This window comes from Hyla sarda, chromosome 4 (assembly GCF_029499605.1).
Source record: "Hyla sarda isolate aHylSar1 chromosome 4, aHylSar1.hap1, whole genome shotgun sequence".
Lineage (NCBI taxonomy): Eukaryota > Metazoa > Chordata > Amphibia > Anura > Hylidae > Hyla > Hyla sarda.
In genome coordinates this window covers 83,136,372-83,151,590 of record NC_079192.1, presented here as the reverse complement: position 1 = coordinate 83,151,590, position 15,219 = coordinate 83,136,372, and positions in this window count along the sequence as shown.

Below are 15,219 nucleotides of genomic sequence, written 5' to 3'. Positions count from 1 at the left end.
TAAAGTAGAATATGTCACGAAAAAACAATCTCAGAATCAGAATATTCGGTAAAAGAGTTTTTGCGTTATTAATCCGTAAAGCGACGGTGGTCAGAATTGCGAAAAAGGGCTCAGTCCTTAAGTTGAAAAAGGGCTGCGTCCTTAAGGGGTTAATTTGAGATTGTGTGTTTTTATTCTATTTTATCAGAACTTCAAGATGTACTGATACGTTTACATTTTTAGCCCCGTTGGGAACAGGGAACAGTCTGGGTGTACAGCACTGTGGAATCTGTTTACGCAAAAGAAAAAGAAAAAAAAAGAAAAATAAATAAATAATATATTATATATATATATATATATATATATATATATATATATATATATATATATATATATATATATATGTATTATACACACACACGCACACACACACACACTCTCTATATATATAATTTGTTTATCATTTTCTGAGCAGTAATTACATTGACTTTGGTTACATTATGTTTCTTATGGCACTGGATAATCCAATTAATTGGCCGCTGTTTTCCTTGCTTTCCTTCATAGATTTACATACCTTTTCTGGGTGATTAGAAACTAAATCTTGAGCTAAACAGGAGACGCAACAATAACAAGTAAAATAAGCTGCCTACAATGCTAATTAAATTGTCTTTTTTTATTACCCTAATTGACCTTTTTGCCCTGTAAACAAGGTCGTGCTGCACCCTGTGGCATTTCAGTGCTGTGGTTGGCTTTCTTATATGAATAGATCTGTGTTTTTTTGTCATGTACAGCATATTAATGTCACCTCATCATAGGTCATTAACTTTGCACAACTGCTTGTTACGGAGACGGGTTCCTGTTGAGCGCAGACTTGTATTTCCGAGTTTGGGAAATGGTAGATAGAATTTGTACCCAATTAGTCACAGGTTAGATGCGTTGTGTACTGTGCAGGAGCAAGAGAGAGCAAAGATAATTGTGTGACAGCCTAAGAGGAGACATATTGGCAGGGAAGGAAGGAAACCTACCACTGATTTCATTCCAGCCCAGAGCAGTCTATCTTTTTACGGAGTGTCATAGTAACTAAAACTCTCAGGTGTCCTTTGCCCTTCATCATTGACATAAGGTGTTAGGTCCGGAATACAGTAACTAAAGGATAATTTAAGAAATATATTTCAGGCAATTATGAAGCCCTTAATACTTCTTGATTTGATATAGTGTCAAGTTATTTAAGTCCCTTTCCTGCAAACAGAAGTATTGAGAACAAATGATTATGTAGTTACATAAAAATTATACATGCTATTCTTTTCCAAAAAATAGGAAATAAGGCTTTATTGACACTCGTGGCACCAAGACCAGTGTTACACCTTGTGTTCCATCCAGACACGCTGGCTGTGAGCGCTCCCCTCCTCTGTCCTCCTCTGCTGGCGGGGCTGGGATTTGCATTGCATGACACGCCCGCATCTGAATCCCAGCCCATCACTCACCTCCGCTCTCTGTTGTCCCTCCAGTCCTCTCGCAGCGCTGATGCGCATGCCCCCGCCTCCTAGGGCGCAAGGCGCCGGAGCTTTAAGATTTAAAGGGCCAGTGCGCCCATAATTATCATCTACACTTCCACCTATCCTATAAGTATCAGCACCTCCTACTAACCCCTGTCGGATCTTTGTTTGCCTTAGTGCCCTAGAGAAAGCATTTGTAGTCTTGCCCATTCTTTCATGACCTGACCTTGCTCCTGTGCCGCCTGCCTATTGACCTCCTGCTATGATCCTGAATTCAAATCTGTGCTGCCTGCCCTGACCTTCTGCTATCCTGGCATGAGTTGCTTTCTCCCTCCTGTGCCTCGAATCTCCTCAGCCACCTGTGTGGTCAAGTCGTGCCAGGGGTCGTGACCTGGGTGCCACCTGTCGCAGCAAATCCATCCCGATTTGCGGAGGTGTCTTGTTAACCCCTAAACGACGAAGGACGGTGTCCCTGCATCATATCGGGTCGGCCCCGGCGGCTATCAACGTCCGGGACCCGCAGCTAATACAGGACATCACCGATCGCGGTGATGCCCTGTATTAAACTCTTCAGACGCGGCGATCAAAGCTGACCTCTGCATCTGAAGTGAAAGTGAAAGCAACCCGACTGCTCAGTCGGGCTGTTCGGGACCGCGATGTCCCAAACAGCTTACAGGACACCGGGAGGGCCCTTACCTGCCTCCTCGGTGTCCGATTGACGAATGACTGCTCCGTGCCTGAGATCCAGGCAGGAGCAGTAAAGCGCCGATAACACTGATCACAGGCGTGTTAATACACGCCAGTGATCAGCATGAGAGATCAGTGTGTGCAGTGGTATAGGTCCCTATGGGAGCTATAACACTGCAAAAAAAAAAAGTTTTAAAAAAGTGTTAATAAAGGTCATTTAACCCCTTCCCTAATAAAAGTTTGAATCATCCTCCTTTTCCCATAAAAAAATAAAACAGTGTAAATAAAAATAAACATATGTGGTATCGCCGTGTGCATAAATGTCCGAACAATAAAAATATATTGTTAATTTAACCACACGGTCAATGGCGGACACGTAAAAAAATTCCGAAGTCCAAAAAAGCGTATTTTTGGTCACTTTTTATACCATTAAAAAATGAATAAAAAGTGATCAAAAAGTCAGATCAAACCAAAAATGGTAACGATAAAAACTTCAGATCACGGCACAAAAATGTGTCCTCATACCACCCTGTATGTGGAAAAATAAAAAAGTTATAGGGGTCAAAAGAGGACATTTTTAAACGTATAAATTTTCCTGCATGTAGTTATGATTTTTCCAAAGTACGACAATATCCAACCTATATAAGTAGGGTACCATTTTAGGCGTATGGATCTACAGAATAATGATAAAGTGTCATTTTTACAGAAATATGCACTGTGTAGAAACGGAAGCCCCCAAAAGTTACAAAATGGCGTTTTTTCTTTGATTTTGTCGCACAATGATTTTTTTTTAATGTTTCACCATGAATTTTTGGGTAAAATGACTAATGTCACTGCAAAGTAGAATTGGTAACACAAAAAATAAGCCATAATATGGATTTTTAGGTGGAAAATTTAAAGGGTTATGATTTTTTAAAGTAAGGAGGAAAAAACGAAAGTGCAAAAACTGAAAAATCCTGCGTCCTTACGGGGTTAAAACCAGTGGCACCTTAGACTCTGCTCCCTAGCGCAGTCCACGTCATCTACCACACAGGTCCACCGGATCTACTACAACCCTGAGTGCTACAGCCTACTGCCGTGAGTCTCACAACCAGCACAGTCCACAGAATATGGTTGCCATAAAAAATAATAGAACCCCAAGGGAAACCTGAAAGATCTCATTTTGAGTCAATGAAGTAATCCGGAACTATTCAAAAAAAGATCCAGCATAGCAGACATAGTTGTAATGGAAGCTATAACGGTAGCAGGGATAGAACCGTTTTGGGTTTAGAATATATCATTGCTCTTTCATGCATAAACTTGAGTCATCGGAATGGTCTATGGTGATTTCTTCCACAGGTAGAGAACTATTAATGATGGTCAGTGGGGAGAAGCCACCACAAATCCCCCCCTGATGACTGTACTTGCATTAAATTTAAGTTCTCTTTAAGCCACTCACTTGTCCCTAAACCTTATTTTTACTAAGTGCGCACCAAATTTAGGTTAAATATCCAGAACAGACACTGGAAAATGTCCTCAAATTATATGTCTAACTTGTGATTAATGGGATTTCCAATAATGGCATCTATCACAACCGTCCAGTAAAAAATGTTAATTTTTTTTTACATAGGAGCCTAATGGCGATGGACGGCCATGGATGTCAAATGGATGACATCCTCCAGGGCATTCAACAGACAAATATTAAGTCATATGTATATGTTGATACATTGATTTTGTCATATGATACCTTGCATTTAAAAAAAAACTTTTGGACACATCTGTATGTATAGCTGGTATGTGTCAGGTACATACATGTTCCAATAATACTGTGAGAGGCAGGCTATACCAGCAGATCTGTCATGGCAGCCACAGATGACTTCAAAAGTCCTCAGCGTGCCATAATAATTGACAGGCACCCCGCAATTGCATCATGGCAATCCCAAGAGATGCCAAGTCAAATAACTGACTAAATGCTACTATCACGATTGATCACGTCATCTAGACAGATATTGGTCATTGGAGGCAGGTGTCAGCTGGAAATAGGATATAGGACCCACTGTGTGTGAATGAGACTTAGCTCCTGAACCTATTCCATACCTCTTGATGTGAAGAAAGACATACATGAACATTGTGGGTCAGGAAAGAGTTCATGTCTACAATTCTGAATTAGGTCCCATAAATCCCCTCTTGTGACAGATGCAATCTGATATTTCAGCAGCCATATCCTCAAGAGGGAGGTACAGACAAATATAACGTTTAGTTTTCAGCAATATTTTCTTTTTCTATGGGCTCTGACAGAGTGTGAACAGTTTGTTCCTACAGTAGTGTAGACGACTTACATCATTTTGGTGCCAATGCTTCATTAGCACAGTCTGAGAAATGAGACAGACGCAATAATCTTGTTTCATGTTGAACATTCATTATTAGTAAATATACAATATTATATTCCCTGCAACATGCTCATTGCAAATAACTGAGAATGTTGTTAAATGCTTAACCATTTATAAAAGGGATTAAAAAAAAATCATTGGGATGTTTTTCTTTTTCTTATATAGTGCAGCATAGGCTAATATTAATAAATAATGTTGCAGTTCTTGTGTATGACTTGTGCTTACCTGTTTAAGCTGATATGGCAGGCATGGGTTTTTAGCCATATTGGTCTCTAATTCATCACTAAAATTATTTTCTAATGCTGCTTATTTTCCCCATGAAGCCTCTGGCTTTGCAGAGAAAGGGGCAAAATCTCATCACTGCAGTTCATCTAATTAGGCTACCAGCTGCCTAGAGGAATCTGATAGTAGATTATGTGATCCTGGTGTTCACATAAAGTCATTCTGTGTAGCTATGTGTTTTGCAAGGGAGAAACAGTTCCACCATGTAATCTTCCACTGCCTTTTAAAGGGGTACTCCGCTGCTCAGCGTTTGGACAAACTGTTCCGAACACTGGAGCCGGCGGCAGGAGCTCGTGATTTCATAGCCCCGCCTCCTCCTGACCTCACACCCCACCCCCTGGCTCCAGCATTTGGAACAGTTTGTTCCAAAAGCTGAGCAGCGGAGTACCCCTTTAATGTCAAACAGTTGCTTGTAGCAGGGTTAGTTTCTGCTGATGTATGGCAATGCCTTATTTTGAGTTGCCAGTTTGTGGGTGATGCCTAGAGCTTACTTAAAGACGTACTCCAGGATACAAAAACGTATCCCCTATTTGTCTGATTGTGGGGGGTAGTGTTATAGCAGAGGTTCCACAGGATGGCTCAAAGTGCAACAACAAACAAAACACAGGACAACACAGACTGGCATAATCTGACCACAGGACAAGGAATTTCAGTAGACAAAATAAAATACACATAAGAAATTTTCAAAATCAAATACTAAAACCCATATAGACATACTGAAGAAGACAGAAGCAAATCAATAGCTCCATCACCTGAGGCTAGCAGCTCGGACCTTAAAGGAGTACTTCTGGATACAAAACGTATCCCCTATCCAAAGGATTGTGGATAAGAGTCAGATCTCTGGGGGTCTGACAGCTGCGCAACCCACCAGCAGCCACCCCCACCCCCCCCCATGGGGCCATCATGGCTCTCCTTCAAAATGCAGCTTGTCGACCATCGCATAATACGGCGGATGACATGCCCCTTCAATGCAGCTCTATAGTTGAGTGCAGCGCTCCGCCCCTCTCACAGAGCTGCATTGAGGGTGTGTGTCAGCTGCCTCTTCGTGTGGTGGTTGAAATGCCCCATTCAGGAGGAGAACTGGGGGCCTGTACCGGAGATAGTGTGTGTGTGGGGGGGGGGGGGGGGTGTGGGCAGCGGTGTAACACTTAGGATAGGGAATACGTTTTTGTATCCTGGAGTACTCCTTTAAGGTCTGGGCTGCTAGCCTCAGGTGATAAATCTATTGATTTGCTTCTGTATTTTTTAGCCTGTCTATACAGGTTTTAGCATTTGATTTTGAAAGTTTTTCTCATGTAAGTTATTTTGTTTATTGAGTTTCCTTGTCCTGTTGTCTGATTATGAAATTCTGTGTTGTCCTGTTTTGTGTTTGTTGTTGCACTTTGAGCTATAAGCAGATAAACAAAGAAAATGAAATCCGGCAACTCACCGCAAACAAAGGTGCTTCAGCGTGGTGTGGCCGCCATGGATGCCTGGGAAGGTGCGGGAAGCTCAGAGGCTACAAACCGATAGGCTACCAGTTTGTAGTGTTGAGCGGCATAGGCCATATTCGAATTTGCGATATTTCGCGAATATATGTACGAATATTCATCAAATATTCGCTAAATTCGCATAATCGTAATTTTCGCGTTTTATTTTCACATATGCGAAAATTCGCGTATGCGAAAATTAGCATATGTGAAAATTAGCATAAACCGAAATTAGCACATGCGAAAATTCGCACACAGTAGTATTAGAGCCTTCTTTACACCACACAAGCTAGAAGCAGAGAGGGGTGATCACTGTGATGTTTACTGTGAAAAAAAAAACTAAAATAAAAAAAAAAAAAAAACTAATATTCAGAATTACGAATATATAGTGCTATATTCGCGAATATTCGTGAATTCGCGAATATGCGATATTCGCGAATAAAATTCGCATTGCAAATATTCGCGAGCAACACTACTGGTTTGTAGCCTCTGAGCTTCCCGCACCTTCCCAGGCATCCATGGCGGCCTCACCACGCTGAAGCACCTATGTTTGCGGTGAGTTGCGGGATTTCATTTTCTTCGTTTATCTGCTTATTTGTGTTTCTGGATTCCCAGGCACCACCGTATTTTCAGCAATCATTGAACCGTTTAGTTCAATGGACTTCCATTGCACATATTAAGCTTCAGGTGTGTTAGTCAGGTGCCTCCTACTTTTTCTATTCTTCTTTATTGCGCTATTTTGCACTTTGAGCTATCTTCATACTAATTCTCTCCTCAAACAAGGACATCTAATGGCAAATTTCCAATTATCTTTGCTTCTGACTTTTGATATGAGCTTGTATGATTTTTGTGCATGGCTGCGTATTGGTCTTACCATTCTGCTCTACCTTAAGTCCTTGGGATATTTTAGGACTTGGAACAATTGTTTGGATTAAGGAAAGATTACTGCTTCAAGGGGTACTCCGGCGCTAAGATGCCTGATTGCGGGGATCCAGCCACTGGGGACCCCCGCAATCTTTCATGCAGCGCCCCCCTATCATCAGCCTCCGGAGCAAACAACGCTCCGGGTCTGATGACTCACGATTGCAGGGCCGAAGTATCATGATGTCACGGCTCCACCTCTGTGTGACATCACACTCCACCCTCTCAATGCAAGCCTATGGGAGGGGGCATGGCGGATGTCACGCCACCTCCCATAGGCTTGCATTGAGGGGGTGGATTGTGACATCACACGGGGGCGGAGCTGTGACATCACAATTCTCCGGCCCTGTGATCATGACTCATCAGACCTGGAGCGATGTTTGCTCCGGAGGCTGATGATAGGGGGGCGCTGCATGAAAGATTGTGGGGGTCCCCAGCCGTGGGACCCCCGCGATCAGGCAACTTATCCCTTATTCTTTGGATAGGGGATAAGTTGTCTTAGCGCCGGAGTACCCCTTTAAAAGGTAATGTTTTAACAGAATATTCCTGAAAGATTGCATATTCCATCTTGGCCACTAGGTCTGAAACAAAGCTGAGACTTCCTGTTTACTTCCTGTTCTATACAGATCATTTTCCACTTACTGTATTCCTTCCTTTTTTGGAGCACAGTGAACAATGGCACCAATAGAGAGATAAAACTGGATCCACAATCATTCACCTCAGAGCTCAACATTCCAATCCCTGTAGAATTAACTCTTAAAAGGTCACAGAGAATTTGCAGTAACATTTCTAATTCACAAAAATAGGAAAGGAAAGGTTGCCTATATCCATTGGTCCTACAGCAAAGCAGATAACTAAATGCTGTTAAAAGAGCTCAGACAAGATAACAGAACCCATACTAATGCACACAAAATACCATGGAATATACATTGAACATGAAAATGTACATAGTTTTGTTGTGCCCTGGTACAGAACATGGTTCTGTACAGTCCTAAAGTCTCCTCAGGTAGAGTCCCTCAAGTCCACAGGGCTCTCCTGCAGGGTCCCCCTATGTCATTTCTATTGTATATTACTCATTATGGAACTCAAAAACAATGACAATATTATTGTCCGACCATTCGACAAAGGTGGTTCGGTGGTAATTATGGGCCATTCCCTCTATGAAGAAGTTATACTACAAATGTTACAGGATACAACCACCTACCGGCTGGTAAAAACAGGACCAACCAATATTGTCAAACAAAAACTAGACAGACTGCTGGAAGATGGGGTTAGTCTAAACATTATTACACCAAAACAGAAAGAATATTTATCTCCAACTACACCCACATGTCCGGTATTTCATGTGTTCCCCAAAACCCATAAATATTTATTCTCTCCTCCACTTAGACCTATAGTGTTTGGAATTGATTCTTTACAGGAACGATTGGGTCCATGGCTTGACCATCTTCTCCAGCCCCTCACCACCCGGACTCCAGGATTCATACAGGATACGAAAACCTTACTTGAAGCTGTACAAACTATGGATTGGCCAACCAATGCCACATGGCTATCTTGCGACGTGGTCGCGCTCTACACTTGCATTCCTCACAATAAAGCTTTGAATGCAGTTTCATACTACTTGGATAAGTACAGTAATTACAGTCTTGATTTGAAATAATACATTTTGGATGTCTTAAACTTTTTACTTACTCACAATTTTTTTTCCGTTTCTTTCAAATGAAAGGTTGCCCGATAGGGGAAAATTTTCCCCATCATTGGCAAACCTGTACATGGCACATTGGGAGAAAGTCATCCTCTTCTCCGATGCTAGCCCATTTTCCAATCTTGTGGGCTGGTATGGGAGATATTTGGACGACCTCCTCCTGGTGTGGTTGGGTACTACACAAGAGGCGGAAGACTTTGGCCGTTACCTAAATACAAACAATTACAATTTACAATTCACCATCAATAAGGAAAATGAAGTCACTCATTTTTTGGACATAAACCTCATGGGCGACTCTACTTCAAGCAAAATCTACACTAAACTCTATCGTAAGGAATGTGCAGGCTACAGCCTGTTACATGCCGATAGTTGCCACACTCACCACGTAATCAAAAATCTCCCTATAGGAGGATATGTAAGAGCAAAGAGAGCTTCATCTAAACAACAAAATATATCTCCACATGTGAAGAAATCACACAGCGCCTCACAAATAGAGGCTATAAAAAAAGGTGGCATTGATAGAGCAAAAAATATTGTAAATGCCAAACCTGAAGGTTATTATTTAGAAAATAGAAAAGAGAAAAAACAACTAAACAAGACTTACCTAGTTTCAGCACACCTTACAGTATACATTTCAATAAAATAAGAGAAATCCTCCTTCACCATTTACCTGTTGTTACGCCGAGCGCTCCGGGTCCCCGCTCCTCCCCGGGGCGCTCGCAGCGTTCTCTCATTTGCAGCGCCCCGGTCAGACCTGCTGACCGGGTGCGCTGCGATATTACTCCCAGCCGGGATGCGATCCGCGATGCGGGACGCGCCCGCTCGCGATGCGCATCTCGGCTCCCGTACCTGACCCGTTCCCCGTCTGTGTTGTCCCGGCGCGCGCGGCCCCGCTCCTTAGGGCGCGCGCGCCGGGTCTCTGCCATTTAAAGGGCCGCTGCGCCACTGATTGGCGCAGCAGGCCTAATCAGTATTCTCACCTGTGCACTCCCAAATTATACCTCACTTCCCCTGCACTCCCTCGCCGGATCTTGTTGCCATTGTGCCAGTGAAAGCGTTCCCTTGTGTGTTCCTAGCCTGTGTTCCAGACCTCCTGCCGTTGCCCCTGACTATGATCCTTGCTGCCTGCCCTGACCTTCTGCTACGTCCGACCTTGCTCTTGTCTACTCCCTTGTACCGCGCTTATCTTCAGCAGTCAGAGAGGTTGAGCCGTTGCTGGTGGATACGACCTGGCTGCTACCACCGCTGCAAGACCATCCCGCTTTGCGGCGGGCTCTGGTGAATACCAGTAGCAACTTAGAACCGGTCCACCAACACGGTCCACGCCAATCCCTCTCTGGCACAGAGGATCCACCTCCAGCCAGCCGAATCGTGACAGTAGATCCGGCCATGGATCCCGCTGAAGTCCCGCTGCCAGTTGTCGCCGACTTCACCACGGTGGTCGCCCAGCAGTCGCAACAGATAGCGCAACAAGGCCACCAGCTGTCTCAACTGACCGTGATGCTACAGCAACTAATACCACAGCTCCAGCAACCTTCTCCTCCGCCAGCTCCTGCACCTCCTCCGCAGCGAGTGGCCGCTTCCAGCCTTCGATTATCCTTGCCGGATAAATTTGATGGGGACTCTAAGTTTTGCCGTGGCTTTCTTTCGCAATGTTCCCTGCACTTGGAGATGATGTCGGACCAGTTTCCTACTGAAAGGTCTAAGGTGGCTTTCGTAGTCAGCCTTCTGTCTGGGAAAGCTCTGTCATGGGCCACACCGCTCTGGGACCGCAATGACCCTGTCACTGCCTCTGTACACTCCTTCTTCACGGAGATTCGAAGTGTCTTTGAGGAACCTGCCCGAGCCTCTTCTGCTGAGACTGCCCTGCTGAACCTGATCCAGGGTAATTCTTCTGTTGGCGAGTACGCCATCCAATTCCGTACTCTTGCCTCCGAATTATCCTGGAATAACGAGGCCCTCTGCGCGACCTTTAAAAAAGGCCTATCCAGTAACATTAAAGATGTGCTGGCCGCACGAGAAATTCCTGCTGACCTGCATGAACTTATTCATCTTGCCACCCGCATTGACATGCGTTTTTCCGAAAGGCGTCAGGAGCTCCGCCAGGATATGGACTTTGTTCGCACGAGGCGGTTTTTCTCCCCGGCTCCTCTGGTCCTCTGCCATCCGTTCCTGTGCCTTCCGCCGTGGAGGCTATGCAAGTTGACACCTCGCTTGACACCTCAAGAGAGGACACGTCGCCCCATGGAGAATCTTTGCCTGTACTGTGCCGGTACCGAACATTTCTTGAAGGATTGTCCTATCCGTCCTTCCCGCCTGGAAAGACGTAAGCTGACTCCGCACAAAGATAAGACAGCTCTAGGTGTGAACTCTGCTTCTCCACGCCTTACTGTGCCTGTGCGGATATCTTCTTCTACCTTCTCCTTCTCTGCTATGGCCTTCTTGGATTCCGGATCTGCAGGAAATTTTATTTTGGCCTCTCTCATCAACAGGTTCAACATCCCGGTGACCAGTCTCGCCAGACCCCTCTACATCAATTCTGTTAAAAATGAAAGATTGGACTGTACCGTGCGTTACCGCACGGAACCTCTCCTAATGTGCATCGGACCCCATCACGAAAAAATTGCATTTTTGGTCCTCTCCAACTGCACTTCCGAAATTCTTCTTGGATTACCGTGGCTTCAACGCCATTCCCCAACCCTTGATTGGTCCACAGGAGAAATCAAGAACTGGGGTACTTCTTGTCACAAGGACTGTCTTAAACCGGTTCCCAGTACTCACAGTCGTGACCCTGTGGTTCCCCCGGTATCTGGTCTTCCTAAGGCTTATCTGGACTATGCTGATGTTTTTTGCAAAAAGCAAGCAGAGACTTTACCTCCTCACAGGCCTTATGACTGTCCTATTGACCTCCTCCCGGGTACTACTCCACCCCGGGGCAGAATCTATCCTCTGTCTGCTCCAGAGACCCAAGCCATGTCGGAGTACATCCAGGAGAATTTAAAAAAGGGGTTTATCCGCAAGTCCTCCTCTCCTGCCGGAGCTGGATTTTTTTTTGTGTCCAAAAAAGATGGCTCCCTACGCCCTTGCATTGATTACCGCGGACTTAATAAAATCACGGTAAAAAAACGCTACCCCTTACCTCTTATCTCGGAACTCTTTGATCGCCTACAAGGCGCCCACATCTTTACCAAGCTGGACTTAAGAGGTGCTTATAATCTCATCCGCATCAGGGAGGGGGACGAATGGAAGACTGCATTTAACACTAGAGATGGACACTTTGAGTATCTGGTCATGCCCTTTGGCCTGTGCAACGCCCCTGCCGTCTTCCAAGACTTTGTTAATGAAATTTTTTGTGATCTCCTATATACCTGTGTTTTGGTTTACCTAGACGATATTCTGATTTTCTCTGCCAACTTAGAAGAACACCGCCAGCATGTCCACATGGTTCTTCAGAGATTTCGGGACAATCAACTTTATGCCAAAATGGAGAAATGTCTTTTTGAATGTCAATCTCTTCCTTTCCTAGGATACTTGGTCTCTGGCCAGGGACTACAAATGGACCCAGATAAACTATCTGCCGTGTTAGATTGGCCACCCCCCTCCGGACTCCGTGCTATCCAACGTTTTTTGGGGTTCGCCAATTATTACAGACAATTCATTCCACACTTCTCCACTATTGTGGCCCCTATCGTGGCTTTAACCAAGAAAAATGCCAATCCTAAGTCCTGGTCTCCCCAAGCGGAAGACGCATTTAAACATCTCAAGTCTGCCTTTTCTTCTGCTCCCGTGCTCTCCAGACCTGACCCATCTAAACCCTTTCTATTGGAGGTAGATGCCTCCTCTGTGGGAGCTGGAGCTGTCCTTCTACAAAAAAATTCTTCCAGGCATGCTGTTACTTGTGGGGTTTTTTTCTAGGACCTTCTCTCCGGCGGAGAGAAACTACTCCATTGGTGATCGAGAACTACTGGCCATTAAATTGGCGCTCCAGTTATCATATACACTGATCACAAGAATCTCTCCTATCTCCAGTCTGCCCAACGACTGAACCCTCGCCAGGCTAGGTGGTCGTTGTTCTTTGCCCGTTTTAACTTTGAAATCCATTTTCGCCCTGCTGACAAGAACATTAGGGCCGATGCCCTCTCTCGTTCTTCTGATGCCTCTGAAGTAGAGGTCTCTCCGCAACACATCATTCCTCCGGACTGTCTGATCTCCACTTCTCCAGCTTCCATCAGGCAAACTCCTCCAGGGAAGACCTTCGTTTCTCCACGCCAGCGTCTCGGGATTCTCAAATGGGGACACTCCTCCCACCTCGCAGGCCATGCGGGCATCAAAAAATCCTTGCAACTCATCTCTCGATTTTATTGGTGGCCGACTCTGGAGACTGATGTTATTGATTTCGTGCCGGCCTGTACTGTCTGTGCCTGGGATAAGACTTCTCGCCAGTAGCCTGCTGGTCTCCTTCATCCTCTGCCTGTTCCTGAACAGCCTTGGTCACAGATTGATATGGACTTTATTACGGACTTGCCCTCATCCCGTGGCAACACAGTTGTTTGGGTGGTCGTTGATCGATTTTCCAAGATGGCACATTTTATTCCTCTTCCTGGTCTTCCTTCAGCGCCTCAGTTGGCAAAGCAATTTTTAGTACACATTTTTCGCCTTCACGGTTTGCCCACGCATATCGTCTCGAATAGAGGCGTCCAATTCATGTCTAAATTCTGGAGGGCCCTCTGTAAACAGCTCAAGATCAAATTAAACTTCTCTTCTTCTTATCATCCCCAATCCAATGGGCAAGTAGAAAGAGTTAATCAGGTCCTGGGTGACTATTTACGGCATTTTGTTTCCTCCCGCCAGGATGACTGGGCAGATCTTCTACCATGGGCCGAATTCTCATACAACTTCAGAGTCTCCGAATCTTCTGCTAAATCCCCATTTTTTGTGGTGTACGGCCGTCACCCTCTTCCTCCCCTCCCTACTCCCTTGCCCTCTGGTTTGCCCGCTGTGGATGAAGTGACTCGTGATCTTTCCACCATATGGAAAGAGACCCAAAATTCTCTTTTACAGGCTTCATCCCGGATGAAAAGATTTGCTGATAAAAAAAAAAGAACTCCCCCCATTTTTGCTCCCGGAGACAAGGTATGGCTCTCCGCTAAATATGTCCGCTTTCGTGTCCCCAGTTATAAACTGGGACCACGCTATCTTGGTCCTTTCAAAATCAAGTGCCAGATCAACCCTGTCTCTTACAAACTCCTTCTTCCTCATTCTCTCCGTATTCCCAATGCCTTCCATGTCTCTCTCCTTAAACCACTCATCCTTAACCGCTTCTCTCCCAATGTTGTTTCTCCCACTCCAGTTTCCGGATCTTCTGACGTCTTTTCTGTGAAGGAGATTTTAGCATCCAAGATGGTCAGAGGTAAAAGATTCTTCTTGGTTGACTGGGAGAATTGCGGCCCTGAGGAGAGATCCTGGGAACCTGAGGACAACATCCTGGACAAAAGTCTTATCCTCAGGTTCTCAGGCTCCAAAAAGAGGGGGAGACCCAAGGGGGGGGGGGGTACTGTTATGCCGAGCGCTCCGGGTCCCCGCTCCTCCCCGGAGCGCTCGCAGCGTTCTCTCATTTGCAGCGCCCCGGTCAGACCTGCTGACCGGGTGCGCTGCGATATTACTCCCAGCCGGGATGCGATCCGCGATGCGGGACGCGCCCGCTCGCGATGCGCATCTCGGCTCCCGTACCTGACCCGTTCCCCGTCTGTGTTGTCCCGACGCGCGCGGCCCCGCTCCTTAGGGCGCGCGCGCGCGCACCGGGTCTCTGCCATTTAAAGGGCCGCTGCGCCACTGATTGGCGCAGCAGGCCTAATCAGTATTCTCACCTGTGCACTCCCTACTTATACCTCACTTCCCCTACACTCCCTCGCCGGATCTTGTTGCCATTGTGCCAGTGAAAGCGTTCCCTTGTGTGTTCCTAGCCTGTGTTCCAGACCTCCTGCCGTTGCCCCTGACTACGATCCTTGCTGCCTGCCCTGACCTTCTGCTACGTCCGACCTTGCTCTTGTCTACTCCCTTGTACCGCGCTTATCTTCAGCAGTCAGAGAGGTTGAGCCGTTGCTGGTGGATACGACCTGGCTGCTACCGCCGCTGCAAGACCATCCCGCTTTGCGGCGGGCTCTGGTGAATACCAGTAGCAACTTAGAACCGGTCCACCAACACGGTCCACGCCAATCCCTCTCTGGCACAGAGGATCCACCTCCAGCCAGCCGAATCGTGACACCTGTATTACACTATGATGAGAAACTCTCAAATATAATAAAATATGG